This window comes from Callithrix jacchus, chromosome 2, assembly GCF_049354715.1.
Source record: "Callithrix jacchus isolate 240 chromosome 2, calJac240_pri, whole genome shotgun sequence".
Classification (NCBI taxonomy): Eukaryota; Metazoa; Chordata; class Mammalia; order Primates; family Cebidae; genus Callithrix; species Callithrix jacchus.
Genome location: NC_133503.1, coordinates 106,302,056 through 106,316,320, shown reverse-complemented (window position 1 = coordinate 106,316,320; position 14,265 = coordinate 106,302,056). Strand labels below are relative to the sequence as shown.

The 14,265-nt window shown below is 43.3% G+C and overlaps 1 long non-coding RNA gene across 8 annotated transcripts in view; it reads left to right on the top strand.

Moving 5' to 3' along the window:
* Positions 1 to 1,102: 1,102 nt before the first annotated feature.
* LOC118151444 (uncharacterized) overlaps positions 1,103 to 14,265 on the top strand; it is a 32,619-nt gene continuing 19,456 nt past the window's right edge. For 2 of the 8 annotated variants that reach the window (XR_013532572.1, XR_013532569.1), the window contains exons 1-3: positions 1,988 to 2,745; positions 3,124 to 3,310; positions 14,121 to 14,248. This is a non-coding gene — a long non-coding RNA (uncharacterized LOC118151444). The other 6 variants (XR_013532570.1, XR_004739757.3, XR_004739766.3 and 3 more) reach the window with 4 other exon arrangements.

The following is a 14,265-nucleotide window of genomic DNA, read 5'->3' as shown; positions in this document are numbered from 1 at the left end:
CCAGCTTCCTCTGCAGGCCGGCAGGTGAACTGGAAACTTGAGTGGATAGAGAACAGGTGGGATCCCCCGGAGCAAGGGACTGTAGTGTGTTAGTGGATTGATTTTTTTTTTTTTTCTATCTAAAATAAGGTAGGTGGCCACAGGATAATTGAATAAGTTTTCTTTAATTGCCTTGAAGATGTTCTCAACCTGGAATCCCATGGCCACCAAGAGTTGGGTTGTTTCAGGGTTTGGGTGGTCCATGATTTGCTCTTCATAAGTTGTCAGAGGCAACTCCTGGCCATTGTTCACCCACGGGTTCCTCCTAACTTCTTCTACTGTGGGCCTCTCCCTGGGGTCTGGCATTAACAGTTTTTTCATTAGGTTTTTAAGGCCTTCTGAAAAGGAATCCAGCCAAATGTAATTTCCAGATTTAAGTTTTTGTTTGAGGATCATAATTCTCCATGAGAAGGGCAGATCCCTGGATATCATCTGCTACAAAATGACGCCTAGGCTCCAAACATCCATGGTGGGCATTGGTAGCCCCAGCCCTGGAAGACTTCTGGGGCCATGTATGTAAGGCTGCTTGCCTTGCCGGGAGTCAAACGGACACATTCCTCACTCTCCATGCCTGATAACTGCGTCATCACCTGAGCTCATTATCTGGCTTCCCCACAAAGCTTCCCCCCACCCACCTCTGCATACCATTCCCAAGCCCACACAGCACTAAATTATCCATACAACTTCCAGCCCACTGTTAAAAAACTGCAGAGAAATTTTTTTAAAAAAAGAAGCTCCACCGTTCCCTGCCCAGCAATACCCTGCCCAATTCGCCCCGGCAGGCCCGCGTACCCAAAGTCCTGCCCACCTACCAATGGCAGCTACTTCCTACTTTAACTCCGTGTACTTCCTGCTCCTCAACAGCCAATAGAAATGCCTTCTCTTTGTTTCCCCAGTAGTCTATCAAAGCCCACTTAACCAAAGCCCTGCCCACCTACCAATGGCAGCTAGTTTCATTACTTCCTACTCCTCAACAGCCAATAGAAATGCCTTCTCTTTGTTTCCCAGTAACCAATCAATTGCCTGCATACCTCATAAAACTCCACACCCTGAACAACCGGGTGACTTCTCTGGCCCCTCTTAGACCAGTGAGGATGCTTGGGAGCTGAATAAATTGGCTGCTCATCTTTTTTCATACCTGCCTCAGTTTCCTCGTTTTATCTTGGCAATAAATCTTACAATGTAGACATAGGTGCCACAACGTGTTGTCAGCTTCTGCCCCTCAAGGTAAGTTATTACTGAGCCAAAACCTGCAATTTTTACATTTCCTTCCCTGTCCAACATGATATTTCCTGGATTCAGGTCTCTGTGTGCTATTCATTTTCTGTGGCAGTACTGCATGGCTGACAGCATCTGCTGGAACATGGCCCGGGCCTCCTCCTCTGTCTTGAGGTTGCGGTACATCCACTGGCACAGGTTTCCTCCTGATGCGTACTCCATTATCAAGTGGCACACATCTGTGGTGTCAATAAGTTGATATAGCTTAATTATATTGGGGTGGTGCACAGACTTTAAAATATTCATCTCTCTCTAGCTAGTGATGATGCAGGAGCCAGTTTTGCGGGTGATTTTCACGACCACCGGGCTCCTAGTCAGCAAGTGCCGGGCCAGCTTGACCTCACTGAAGTCACCACAGGCAATGAGGCCCAGCATTTCATAATTCTGTAGCCCCTGGTCAGGTGGGGTGGAGACTGATCTCTGCCCCATGGTGCCTGACACCTCTCTACACTAACTACACAACTACTCTAACTATACTGACTATGCTAATAATACAATTCTAACTACGGTAAAATACTAAGCAACAATACTGACTATATCAAAGTACGCTAAAATACTAAGCAATGATACTGACTATACTAACTACACTAACAATGCTAACTAGAATAACACACCAACACCCCTCACACAGAAACCCTCCCCCACCCCAAACACCCCCACACCTAACCCCCTCCACACACAGATACACACACACATGCACACACCACACAACTCGCAATCACTAAACTGGTCTGAGTCCACAGGTCACCAAATAGGCTTCCAGGGATCTATCAGACCAAAAACCATGACCCAGCCAGGGCCTTACACAGGCCCTGTCTGTGATGACATCACAAAGGCTTTTGATGAGTTCAGAGCAAAACAGGCCTAGTCATGGCTGGGGATCATTCACAGATGTTTTCTCACTTTTAGTCCCCAAACCATCTTCCTCTTTTAAAAAGAAGAGTGCTTTTGGCTTTTGTCTAGATGGGTTATAGAGATTGATATTTAGTTTCCCAGCTATTTAAACTGGTACAACACTTCAACAGCATTTTCATTTGTAGTTTCTTTTTCTGTAATTTTTTTTATTATACTCTTAAGTTCTGGGGAACCTGTGTAGATTGTGCAGGTTTGTTACATAGGTTTACATGTGCCTTGGTGGTTTTCAATCATTTGTAATTTCAAAATCTGAAACAGCTTTTGGATTTTGAAGATCTCCTAAGGTCTACATGCAAAATATTCAATTCCTTTTTTTTCCATCTCTGAATGGTAGGTCTCAACCATTGAGAAGGGAGACAATATTTTCCTTTCCTTTAGGGATTTTCCTTTGTCATGTGGTTGAGATTATGTAAGGGACACAGAGGAAACAGACATACCCTACCGTCCAAGAGCCCATAGCCTCATCAGGAAGGCCCCCCCAGCCATGAAGCTTCTTCAGCGTGAGGAGCACAGGTGAAGTGGGAGCCAGAGAAGAGTGGCCTGGGCTGCAGGTTGGCGCTGGTGAGGGAGGAAGTGGGGCTTTCTGGAGGTCAGTGTGCTGAGCCCTGTCGTGTGAGGCGGGGTCGCCTAAGTGAGTAGGGACAAGAACAGGAGGGTAGCCTCTGCGAAGACCTAGGATGCCCAAGGGTGGCTCGCTGGAGGGATGCGCTCGTCTGAACGAGTGAATGGGGCCAGGTTGGGAATGCTCGAGTCCCAGGACAGAGGCTGAGCCTGTATTCTAGGGCCAGGGCTGCGGAATAGTTCTGAGCCCCTCACTGGGCCACAGCCCTCAGACCCTGACTCTGCTCCTGATCTGGGAGTGGGCTCAACTGAACTTCGCCTCCTTGCCAGCCTCACTGCCACCAGCCTTCCCCACCTTCCTCCGAGAGGGATTCAAGGAAAAGCCACCTCTGGCCTCCACCATCACCTGCTGGCCCTGAGACCTTCAAGGAAAAGCCCTCCTCCTTGTCCACCAGGGCTCACCTGGGCAGCCTGTTCTCCCCACGGCCCTGCCTTACAGACCACCCTGAGTGCCCAGGTGAGTCAGGCCATCATGTTTCCTACACACAGCCCCCACTGCCTGGAGTCCCCCCGTTTACTCTCCTGCACTGGGTGCCCTCCTGTCCGTTCAGTCCCAGCTGAGATATCTGGCACTCTGGGGAGCATCCCTGAGCCCCAGACACAGAGGAGCATCTTCTTCCCTGGATCCCAGAACTGCTTCTGCTTTCCTTCTGCCATGGTGCAGAAACCTCTACCCCACGCAACACACACTCATGCACGCACATACTCACACCTAGAACACACTTGCCAACATCTGGGTACATGGATTTCTGCCTGCTGGACTGCTTCTCTCCCAGCCCAGCCTCTCAGGGGCCCCAGGCAGAGGTGCTGCTATTAATAGTAGGGGCCCCGTAGGTACACTGGAGGTGGGGAAGGGAAGGGTTCCCCAGGAATAACCCTGCATGGATGACAGTCACCCCATAGAGGGCATGGCCACCAGGAAACATAGGTCTTGAATAAGGTGGAGGCAGCAGGTACAGGCTCAAAAAAGAAGGTGAGGCTGAATTCCCAGAGTCCCTAAATGCCAGGATGAGGCACTTCTATTGCTTCCTGGGGAGCAAGCTTTGGAAGAGGCTGCTCGTGGGGGCAGTGCTGGGGACGCTGGTCTGGAGGGAGGTGGCCACTGAAGGGGCCACACCCCTGTGCCTGTCCCTGATGGCCCATTCCACACTGGCACCAGGAATGGCCTCTTGCCTGGTGCCTGAACACCCCAACATGCTCCTCCCAGGATTTTGCACTTCTTCCTCCTTCTTTTGTCTTTTTTTCTCATTGCATTTTAGGTTTTGGGGTACATGTGAAGAACATGCAAGATAGTTGCATAGGTACACACGTGGCAGTGTGATTTGCTGCCTTCCTCCCTTTCACTTATACCTGGCATTTCTCCCCATACTATCTCTCCCCAACTCCCCATCCCCCGCTGTCCCTCCCCTATTATCCCCAAGTGACCCCTGTGTGTAGTACTTCCCTCCCTGTGTCCATGTGTTCTCATTGTTCAATACCCACCTATGAGTGAGAACATGTGGTGTTTCATTTTCTGTTCTTGTGTCAGTTTGCTGAGAATGATGTTTTCCAGATTCATCCATGTCCCTACAAAGGACACGAACTCATCATTTTTGATTGGTGCATAATATTCCATGGTGTATATGTGTCACATTTTCCCTGTCTAGTGTATCATAAATGGGCATTTGGGTTGGTTCCACGTCTTTGCTATTGTAAACAGTGCTGCAATGAACATTCGTGTGCATGTGTCCTTATAATAGAATGATTTATAATCCTTTGGATATATACCCAGTAATGGGATTGCTAGGTCAAATGGAATTTCCATTTCTAGGTCCTTGAGGAATCACCACACTGTCTTCCACAATGGTTGAAGACATTTACACTCCCACCAGCAGTGTAAAAGTGTTCTTGTTTCTCCACATCCTCTCCAGCATCTGTTGTCTCCAGATTTTTTAATGATTGCCATTCTAACTGGCGTGAGATGGTATCTCAATGTCGTTTTGATTTGCATTTCTCTAATGACCAGTGATGATGAGCATTTTTTCATATGTTTGCTGGCCTCATGTATATCTTCTTTTGTAAAGTGTCTGTTCATATCCTTTGCCCATTTTTGAATGGGCTTGTTTTTTTTTTTCCTGTAAATCTGTTTTAGTTCTTTGTAAATTCTGGATATCAGCCCTTTGTCAGATGGGTAAACTGCAAAAATTTTTTCCCATTCTGTTGGTTGCTGTTTCATTCTGTTGACTGTTTCTTTTGCCGTGCAGAAGCTGTGGAGTTTGATTAGGTCCTGTTTGTCTATTTTGGCTTTTGTTGCCAATGCTTTTGGTGTTTTGGTCATGAAGTCCTTGCCTACTCCTATGTCCTGAATGATTTTGCCTAGATTTTCTTCTAGGGTTTTTATGGTGCCACGTCTTATGTTTAAGTCTTTAATCCATCTGGAGTTAATTTTAGTGTAAGGTGTCAGGAAGGGGTCCAGTTTCTGCTTTCTGCACATAGCTAGCCAGTTTTCCCAACACCATTTATGAAACAGGGAATCCTTTCCCCATTGCTTGTTTTTGTCAGGTTTATCAAAGATTGTATGATTGTAGATATGCTGTGTTGCCTCCGAGGCCTCTGTTCTGTTCCATTGGTCTATATCTCTGTTTTGGTACCAGTACCATGCTGTTTTGATTACTGTAGACTTGTAGTATAGTTTGAAGTCCAGTAGTGGGATGCCTCCTGCTGTGTTGTTTTTACTTAGAATTGACTTGGCTATGCGAGCTCTCTTTTGGTTCCATATGAAGTTTAAGGTGGTTTTTTCCAGTTCTGTGAAGAAGGTCATTGGTAGCCCGATGGGGATAGCGTTGAATCTGTAAATTACTTTGGGCAATATGGCCATTTTGATGATATTGATTCTTTCTAACCATGAACATGGAACGTTCTCCATCTGTTTGTGTCCTCTCTTATTTTGTTGAGCAGTGGTTTGTAGTTCTGCTTGAAGAGGTCCTTTACCTTCCTTGTTAGTTGTATTCCTAGGTATTTTATTCTCTTTGTTGCAATTGTGAATGGCAGTTCATTCTTGATTTGGCTCCCTTTAAGTCTGTTACTGGTGTATAGGAATGCTTGTGATTTTTGCACATTGATTTTATATCCTGAGACTTTGCTGAAGTTGCTTATCAGTTTTAGGAGATTTTGGGCTGAGACAATGGGGTCTTCTAGATACACTATCATGTCGACTGTAAATAGGGAGAATTTGGCTTCCTCTTTTCCTATTTGAATACTCTATTTCTTTTTCTTGCCTGATTGCTCTGGCTAGAACTTCCAGTACTATATTGAATAGGAGTGGTGGGAGAGGGCATCCTTGCTAGTGCCAGATTTCAAAGGGAATGTTTTCAGTTTTTGCCCATTTAGTATGATATTGGCTGTTGGTTTGTCATAAATAGCTTTTATTATTTTGAGATACATTCCATCAATACCTAGTTAATTGAGGGTTTTCAGCATAAAGGCCTGATGAATTTTGTCAAAGGCCTTCTCTGCATCAGTTGAGATAATCATGTGGTTTTTGTCTTTGGTTCTGTTAATGTGGTGAATTACATTTATAGACTTGCGTATGTTGAACCAGCCTTGCATCCCCGGGTTGAATCCTACTTGATCATGGTGGATAAGCTTTTTTATGTGCTGTGGCAATTGGCTTGCCAGTATTTTATTGAAGATTTTTGCATCTATGTTCATCATGGATATTGGCCTGAAGTTTTCTTTTCTTGTTGACTCTCTGCCGGGTTTTGGTATCACGATGATGCTGGTCTCATAAAATGTTTGGGAAGGATTTTTGGATTGTTTGGAATAGTTTCAGAAGGAATGGTAACAGTTCCTCTTTGTGTGTCTGGTAGAATTCGGCTGTGAACCCATCTGGACCTGGGCTTTTTTTGTTTGGTAGGCTCTTAATTGCACCTCAACTTCTGATCTTGTTATTGGTCTACTCAGGATTTCGACTTCTTCCTGGTTTAGGCTTGGGAGGAGGCAAGTGTCCAGGAATTTATCCATTTCTTCCAGGTTTACTAGTTTATGTGCATAGAGTTGTTTGTAATATTCTCTGATGATGATTTGAATGTCTGTGGAATTTGTGGTGATTTCCCCATTATCGTTTTTTGTTGCATCTATTTGGTTATTATCTCTATTCTTTTTTATTAATCTGGCTAGTGGTCTGTCTATTTTGTTGATCTTTTCGAAAAACCAGCTCCTGGATTTGTTGATTTTTTGAAGGGTTTTATGTGTCTCTATCTCCTTCAGTTCTGCTCTGATCTTTGTTATTTCTTGTCTTCTGCTAGGTTTTGAATTTTTTTAATGTTGCTCCTCCGGCTCTTTCAATTTTGAGGAAAGGGTGTCAATTTTGGATCTCTCTACTCCTCTCATGTGGGCACTTATAGCTATATATTTTCCTCTAGAGACTGCTTTAAATGTGTCCCAGAGATTCTGCTGTGTTGTATCTTCGTTCTCGTTGATTTTGAATAACTTTTTTATTTCTACCTTCATTTCATTGTTTATCCAATCAACATTCAAGAGCCAGTTGTTTAGTTTCCATGATGCTATGTGGTTCTGAGTTAGTTTCTGAATTCTGAGTTCTACCTTGATTGCACTGTGTTCTGAGAGACTGTTTGTTATGATTTCCATTCTTTTGCATTTGCTGAGGAGTGATTTACTTCCAATTATGTGGTCAGTTTTAGAGTAGGTGTGATGTGGTGCTGAGAAGAATGTATATTCCTTGGATTTGGGGTGGAGAGTTCTGTAAATGTCTATCAGATTTGCTTGTTCCAGGTGTGCGTTCAAGTCCTGGATATGCTGCTAATTTTCTGTCTGGTTGATCTGTCTGATATTGGCAATGGAGTGTTAAAGTCTCCCACTATTATTGTGTGGGAGTCTAAGTCTTTTTATAAGTCATTAAGAACTTGCCTTATGTATCTGGGGGCTCCTGTATTGGGTCCATAAATATTTTGGATCATTAGCTCTTCTTGTTGTATCGATCCTTTTATCATTATGTAATGTCCTTCTTTGTGTCTTTTGACCTTTGTTGCTTTAAAGTCTATTTTATCAGAGACAAGAATTGCAACTCCTGCTTTTTTTTGCTCTCTGTTTGCTTGGTAAATCTTCCTCCATCCCTTTATTTTGAGCCTTTGTGTATCCTTGCATGTGAGATGGGTTTTTTGGATACAGCACACCAATGGGTTTTGGCTTTTTGTCCAATTTGCCGGTCTGTGTTTTTTGATTGGTGCATTTAGCCCATTTACATTTAGGGTTATTATTGTTATGTGTGAATTTGATACTGCCATTTTGATGCTAGCTGGCTGTTTTGCCCATTATTTGATGCAGATTCTTCATTTTTTTTTTGTTGATGCTCTTTAGCATTTGATATGTTTTTGGAATGGCTGGTACTGGTTGTTCCTTTCTTTTTGTGTTGCCTCTTTCAGGAGCTCTTGTAAAGCAGGCCTGGTGGTGACAAAATCTCTGAGTGCTTGCTTGTTCACAAAGGATTTTATTTTTCCTTCACTTATGAAGCTCAGTTTGGCTGGATATGAAATTCTGGGTTGAAAGTTCTTTTCTTTGAGGATGTTGAATATTGGCCCCCACTCTCTTCTGGCTTGTGGAGTTTCTGCTGAGAGATCTGCTGTGAGTCTGATGGGCTTCCCTTTGTGGATAACCAGGCCTTTCTCTCTGGCTGCCCTTAGCATTTTCTCCTTCATTTCAACCCTGGTGAATCTGAGGATTATGTGCCTTGGGGTAGCTCTTCTTGAGGAATATCTTTGTGGTGTTCTCTATATTTCCTGGACTGGAATATTGGCCTGCCTTACTAGGTTGGGGAAGTTTTCCTGGATAATATCCTGAAGAGTATTTTCCAGCTTGGATCCATTCTTTTTGTCACATTCAGGTACACCTTTCAAACTTAGATTAGATCGTTTCGCATAGTTCCTTATTTCTTAGAGACTTTGTTCACTCCTTTTTGCACTTTTTTTCTCTAATCTTGCCTTCTCATTTTATTACATTGAGTTGATCTTCGACCTCTGATATCCTTTCATCTGCTTGGTCAATTTGGCTGTTGAAACTTGTGCGTGCTTCACAAAGTTCTCGTGTTGTGTTTTTCAGCTCCATCAATTCACTCATATTCCTCTCTAAGTTGTCCATTCTTGTTATCATTTCGTCTAATCTTTTTTCAAGGTTCTTAGTTTCTTTGCATTGAGTTAGAATTTGTTCTTTTAGCTCACAGAAGTTTCTCATTACCCACCTTCTGAAGTCTTATTCTGTCATTTCATCACACTCATTCTCCATCCAGCTTTGTTCCCTTGCTGGTGAGGAGTTGTGATCCCTTGCAGGAGGAGAGGTGTTCTGGTTTCGGGTGTTTTCCTCCTTTTCACACTGGTTTCTTCCCATCTTTGTGGATTTATCCACCTGTCATCTGTGTAGTTGCTGACTCTCAGATTGGGTCCTCGTGGATGTCCAGATTGTTGATGATGAAGTTATTTCTGTTTCTTAGTTTCCTTCTAATAGTCTGGCTCTTCTTCTGTAGGACTGCTGAGGTGCACTCCAGGCCCTGCTTGCCTGGGGATTACCTGCAGCAGCTGCAGAACAGTAAGGGTTGCTACAGTTTCATCTTCTGCTGTCTTTGTCCCAGAATGATGCCTGCCAAACGTCAGTCTGATCAGTCCTTTGTGAGGTGACTCTTTGGATATATGGGGGTCTGGGAGCTGCTTGAGGAGACAGTCTGTCCTTTATAGGAGCTCAAGTGCTGAGCTGCAACCTCCATTGTTTATTCAGAGCTGCTAGGCAGGTACGTTTAAGTCTGCTGCAGCAGAACTCATAAACATCCCCCCCCTTTTTTTTTTTCCAGGTGCTCTGTCCCGGGGATTTAGGGCTTTATTTATGAGTTTCCCTTGTGCTGCTGCCTTCTTTTTTCAGGGCTGCCCTGACCAGCAAGGAAGCAGTCTAGTCAGTGTCTGCCTGCAGAGGCTTTGCTGAGCTGCTGTGGGCTCCGCCCTGCTTCTGTATGAACTTCCCTGTAGCCCTGTTTATATGGGTGTGGTTAGAACTGCCTTGGCTGTGGTGGCCTGTCTTTTTAATGGCAGACTCTCTCCATTATGGCAGGTTGCCTCGGCAATGGCTGGCTGCTTCAGCAATGGTGGACTACCTCCATAAGGATGGAGTGCTTCAGTAATGGCAGACGCCCCTCCCCCACTGAGCTGGACCTTCCAGGGTTCAGCTGTGCTTGCTGTGAAACTCTCAACCCCGACTGTTTCCAATTGCTGTTTGTTTGTTTGTTTTTGTGGCGGTGGGACCCGCCTAGCCTGATGACCTGGCTCCCTGCCTCAGAGCCCTTTTTTTTTTTTTTTTAAGTTGAATGGTTGACTCTCTCCCAAGTGTTCCAGTTGGGTACTGAAAGGGCACCGGGATGTGTGTCATTTCCCTTGTAGCAACCCACTGTGCTGGCTGAAACAACAGCACTGAGATTCGTGGTGCTTTTTTCTGCCCAGGAATCTCCTGGCCTGGCTCTCTATTTCAGTACCATTTAATCAGATGAATGGGCTAATCTGCCTTCCCAGAGCTCCAATTGCCAGCTTAAAAGGGCAACCAGACCAGTGTATTTTGTACAGAGAGGTGCTGTGCCGGGGCATTGGCAAAACTGCCGCACCAGCCAAAACAGCCACACTGGTGACCCGTGGGGCTCCTCTGCCTGGGCATCTGCTGGTCTGTGGGCAATAAAGATCCGTCTGGAAATGCGGCATCTATTTGCGCTCTGCTTTCACTGGGAGCTGCAATCCTGAGCTGTTCCTATATGGCCATCTTGCTCCACCCTCCAATTTTTACTTTCATTAAGACAATCTTTAACTTGTGAAACCCCATTGTAACCAAGTAAATTGAATGATAGTAAGAGCATGGCTAGAGGTCCTTTTTGATAAGAATATGAGAAACTCAAATTATCTTTGCCTAGGAGGGGCTTCTCTCAGCTTGTGCTTGCCTGTTCCTTTCTTCAACAATTAATCAGACTTTGGCTCTCTTTAAAGCCTCATTCGATTTGCTTGCTTATTTTATTAGGAGTTTTCCATAGCAGCTCGAATAAATTATCACAAACTTTGTGGCTTAAAACAACTAAAATTTATTGTCTTAAAATAGGTCAGAAGCCTAACAACAGGTCTGTGAGACTAAAATCAAATTGCCAATAGAGCTGTGTTCTTTCTGGAGGCTCTGGAGGAAAAACGTCTTTGCTTCTAGAGGCTATCCAAATTCCTTGGCTCATAGCCATCTTCCAGCAATGACATCACCCTGACATAATCCTCTGTCATCACATCTCCTTATTCTGACTTGGACCATCCTGACACCCTCTTATAAGGACTCTTGTGATTAAACTGGGCAGACATGCCAGGTAATCCAGTATAATCTCCCCATCTCAAGATCTGTAGAATCACACAAAGTTCCTTTTGCTATTTGAGGTAACATATCCACAGGCTCTGGGGACTGGAATGTGAACATATTTGTGACCCATTTATCTTTCTCTCACAGTTTTATTACAGCCAATGGGGAGAAAACAAAGTGAATGAAGGCTTTCACTTATATATATATATATATTTATATACATACACACACACATATATACATATACATACACATATATGTAAATTATATAAAATGGAAAATCATATATATTTATATATACCTATAAATAAATATATATATGTTAAAATGGAACAGAATATTTACTAGTATCCCTTAATCATTGACTCTGCTAAGTTCTTTCAGTATATTATAATGCTGATCATACTAACCTATGAAGTGCATGTTACTACTTTCCTTTTATATAGATGAGGAAACAGATTTGAGAAGAGTTAAATAGCTTGATCAATACCTCAAAGCTCATAAGCAGGAAAACACATTCAAATGAAAGACCCTGCTTTTCCATGTTAGTAATTAACCTTTGCTGATTTTGTAAACATTGCCTAAAAATAATAGTTCTTAATTTCAAACCGTTCTGGTTATCTATTGATACAGACAAAGAGCTTTCACTAAAATAGGGTAACAAATAAGAATTTTTTGAAAACAAACTTTGAGGTGAGTGAAACAAAATTTTACCACCAGTGATAGACTAACTTTAAATAAATTAACCCACATATCCTCTCTGAACCTCCATTTCAGTACATGTCAATGATGAAGAATGTATATATATTTAATTTTCTGGCCTCTAAGAGAGTGGTGACCACTCTTACCTTACTCACTAATATAATTCCACTGCTTAGTTTAGTAAGCACGCACAGCACAGCATAGATGCTCAGTAAGTATTTGTTGAATTAATATATTCTATCTACCTCATAGAACATGGCATAGCATATTTCTAAATAACCTGAAATGACAATCTTCTGGTCTATACATACTAGTATCTTCATTTCACATTGAAATGCTCTTTCTTAGGACATCTGGTAATTAGATACAGTTACCTAACTCAACTTCCATAAATAACAGAGTTTGAATGATATACTAAGTTTGTAAGTATTTGAAGAATCACATGAAAATAAAAAGCAAACATTTTCTAGTGAAGTTGAAAAGTAGTTAGGTAAAAAGAATTAGGGAGTAGCAAAGAATGCAAGATGAGATTCCTCAGGAGAAAGACGTTTGTATATACTGCAGTGTTGACCAAAGTAAACAGCAACTGATGGGGGCTGTAATGGAGATAGACTGGGTAATATTTGTGAGAGGGTGAAAAAGGCTTAGAAATGTAGTTTGAAAAACACGATTTAAAATCTTGCTTTAATGTGTTATACTGATTGATTTTCTGAAACAGATACTTTATGCTTTTAAAAATGAATTTTACATTTACACTGTTCTAGTGTAGCCATAGTAACATTTTTATATAAAAAGTATATGTTACTGAATCACATTAACCACACATTATTTATACATGAGAACATGTTCTTGTTTAAGTCAACTGCCTAACTGAGCCTTTTATACTTGTGAATGCCATTATAAGGATACAACGTTCTATGTTTTGAGAAAATGAACAGAGAAAATAAATGATAATTTTTTTGCAGGCTTAACGTGAAATGGGTTTATCATTAAAAAGATGTGCTTAGACATAATATTCCCAGATGCACAGGACTTAGCCTCAGCAGCAGAGAGCTGGAGGCAGTTTGAGAAATGTTAAAGTCTTGCTTCTCCAGGGAACAAAGCTCTTGGCTAGGAGCTGGGGAGAACGGAAGCCCAGTGTTCTTGGATGCAGCTATCTGGAGTGTAGTCTCTGCCTTGCTGAGCTGGGATGATGGAAGAGTCCTGGGACAACTGAAGGCATCTGGGCAGGGCCACTCCTTGGTGTTGCTGGAAGGTCCCAGACTGAACCCAGTTCCTGACCACCTGCCTGTCAAAGCATCAGTTAAGACCCCCAGACTTTTCTCTAGTTATCTTTCCTGTCTTCTTTTATGGTTTAAATGGCTCCTATATCTACTTTTATAATGTTAACGTTTTGATATAGACTGCAAAATGTTATTAAGTAGAAAGAGCGCTTGCCTCAGCAATCAGATATGCCATTCAAAACAATGTGATTTCCATTTGTTCTTAGAGGGGCCATCCCCACCCACCCCAATACAAACAGCCGCAGGTGCAGGCTGCCCACAGTGGCTCCCCTCCTCATCCCCTCCCCTCCAGACTGGCGCACCTGAGCATGTTTGCTGATTGTGTTTTTGGTGCCCAGTGGGGGTGGTGGGTGAGCTGCGCACCAGCCCCAGGGCAGCCTTAGTGGCCAGGGACCCCAGGCATCTGGCTGGCCAGCGCACCCTGTTTGCCATCCCCTCCAGCTAGGTACCCATAGAGTCTTTCCTCCCCTGACCAAGTAATTCAACTTGGTTCAAACTGGGGGACAGATACAGTGATTAAAGGAACCCATTTGCAAACCTCCTTCTTTTTCCCCTTAAGCTGTTTTATTTCCCTTTTCCCTTTTTTATGTAAGTGGGTTCTTTTCCTACCTTGGCACTATGCTTATGATATGGAGGCAACAGAGGAGAGAGCCTCCACTGGCTAATAACTGCAAGTTTGGCAGGGCCTATTGGGGGCTTAATCTGAATGGACCCAGGCACAATTCCTATTCTCTAGGCCTTCCTTGTTTCATGAGTGCAGGCCTCAATGGCACCCGTGGTTGGCATCCATCAAAGGTCGTCAGGTCACAGAGATACAAAGATGGAAGAGAAAGTGAGGATGCCTGCTTTCTGTCTCCTTCACACACCAAGTTTCTGCTGAAAGAAGGAAGGGAAATGAGGGGTGCTTATTTTTCTTCCTTTCAGAATGGGCAACCAGCTGTCTTCACTACCCCAGTCTATACTCCTCTGGAGGGTATCCTGAATCACTGCAACTGTTTTGACGCTGAGACTCTGAATGGGGGAAAAGATGGCTTATAGTCTTCTGCACAAAGGTTTGGCAAATTATGAT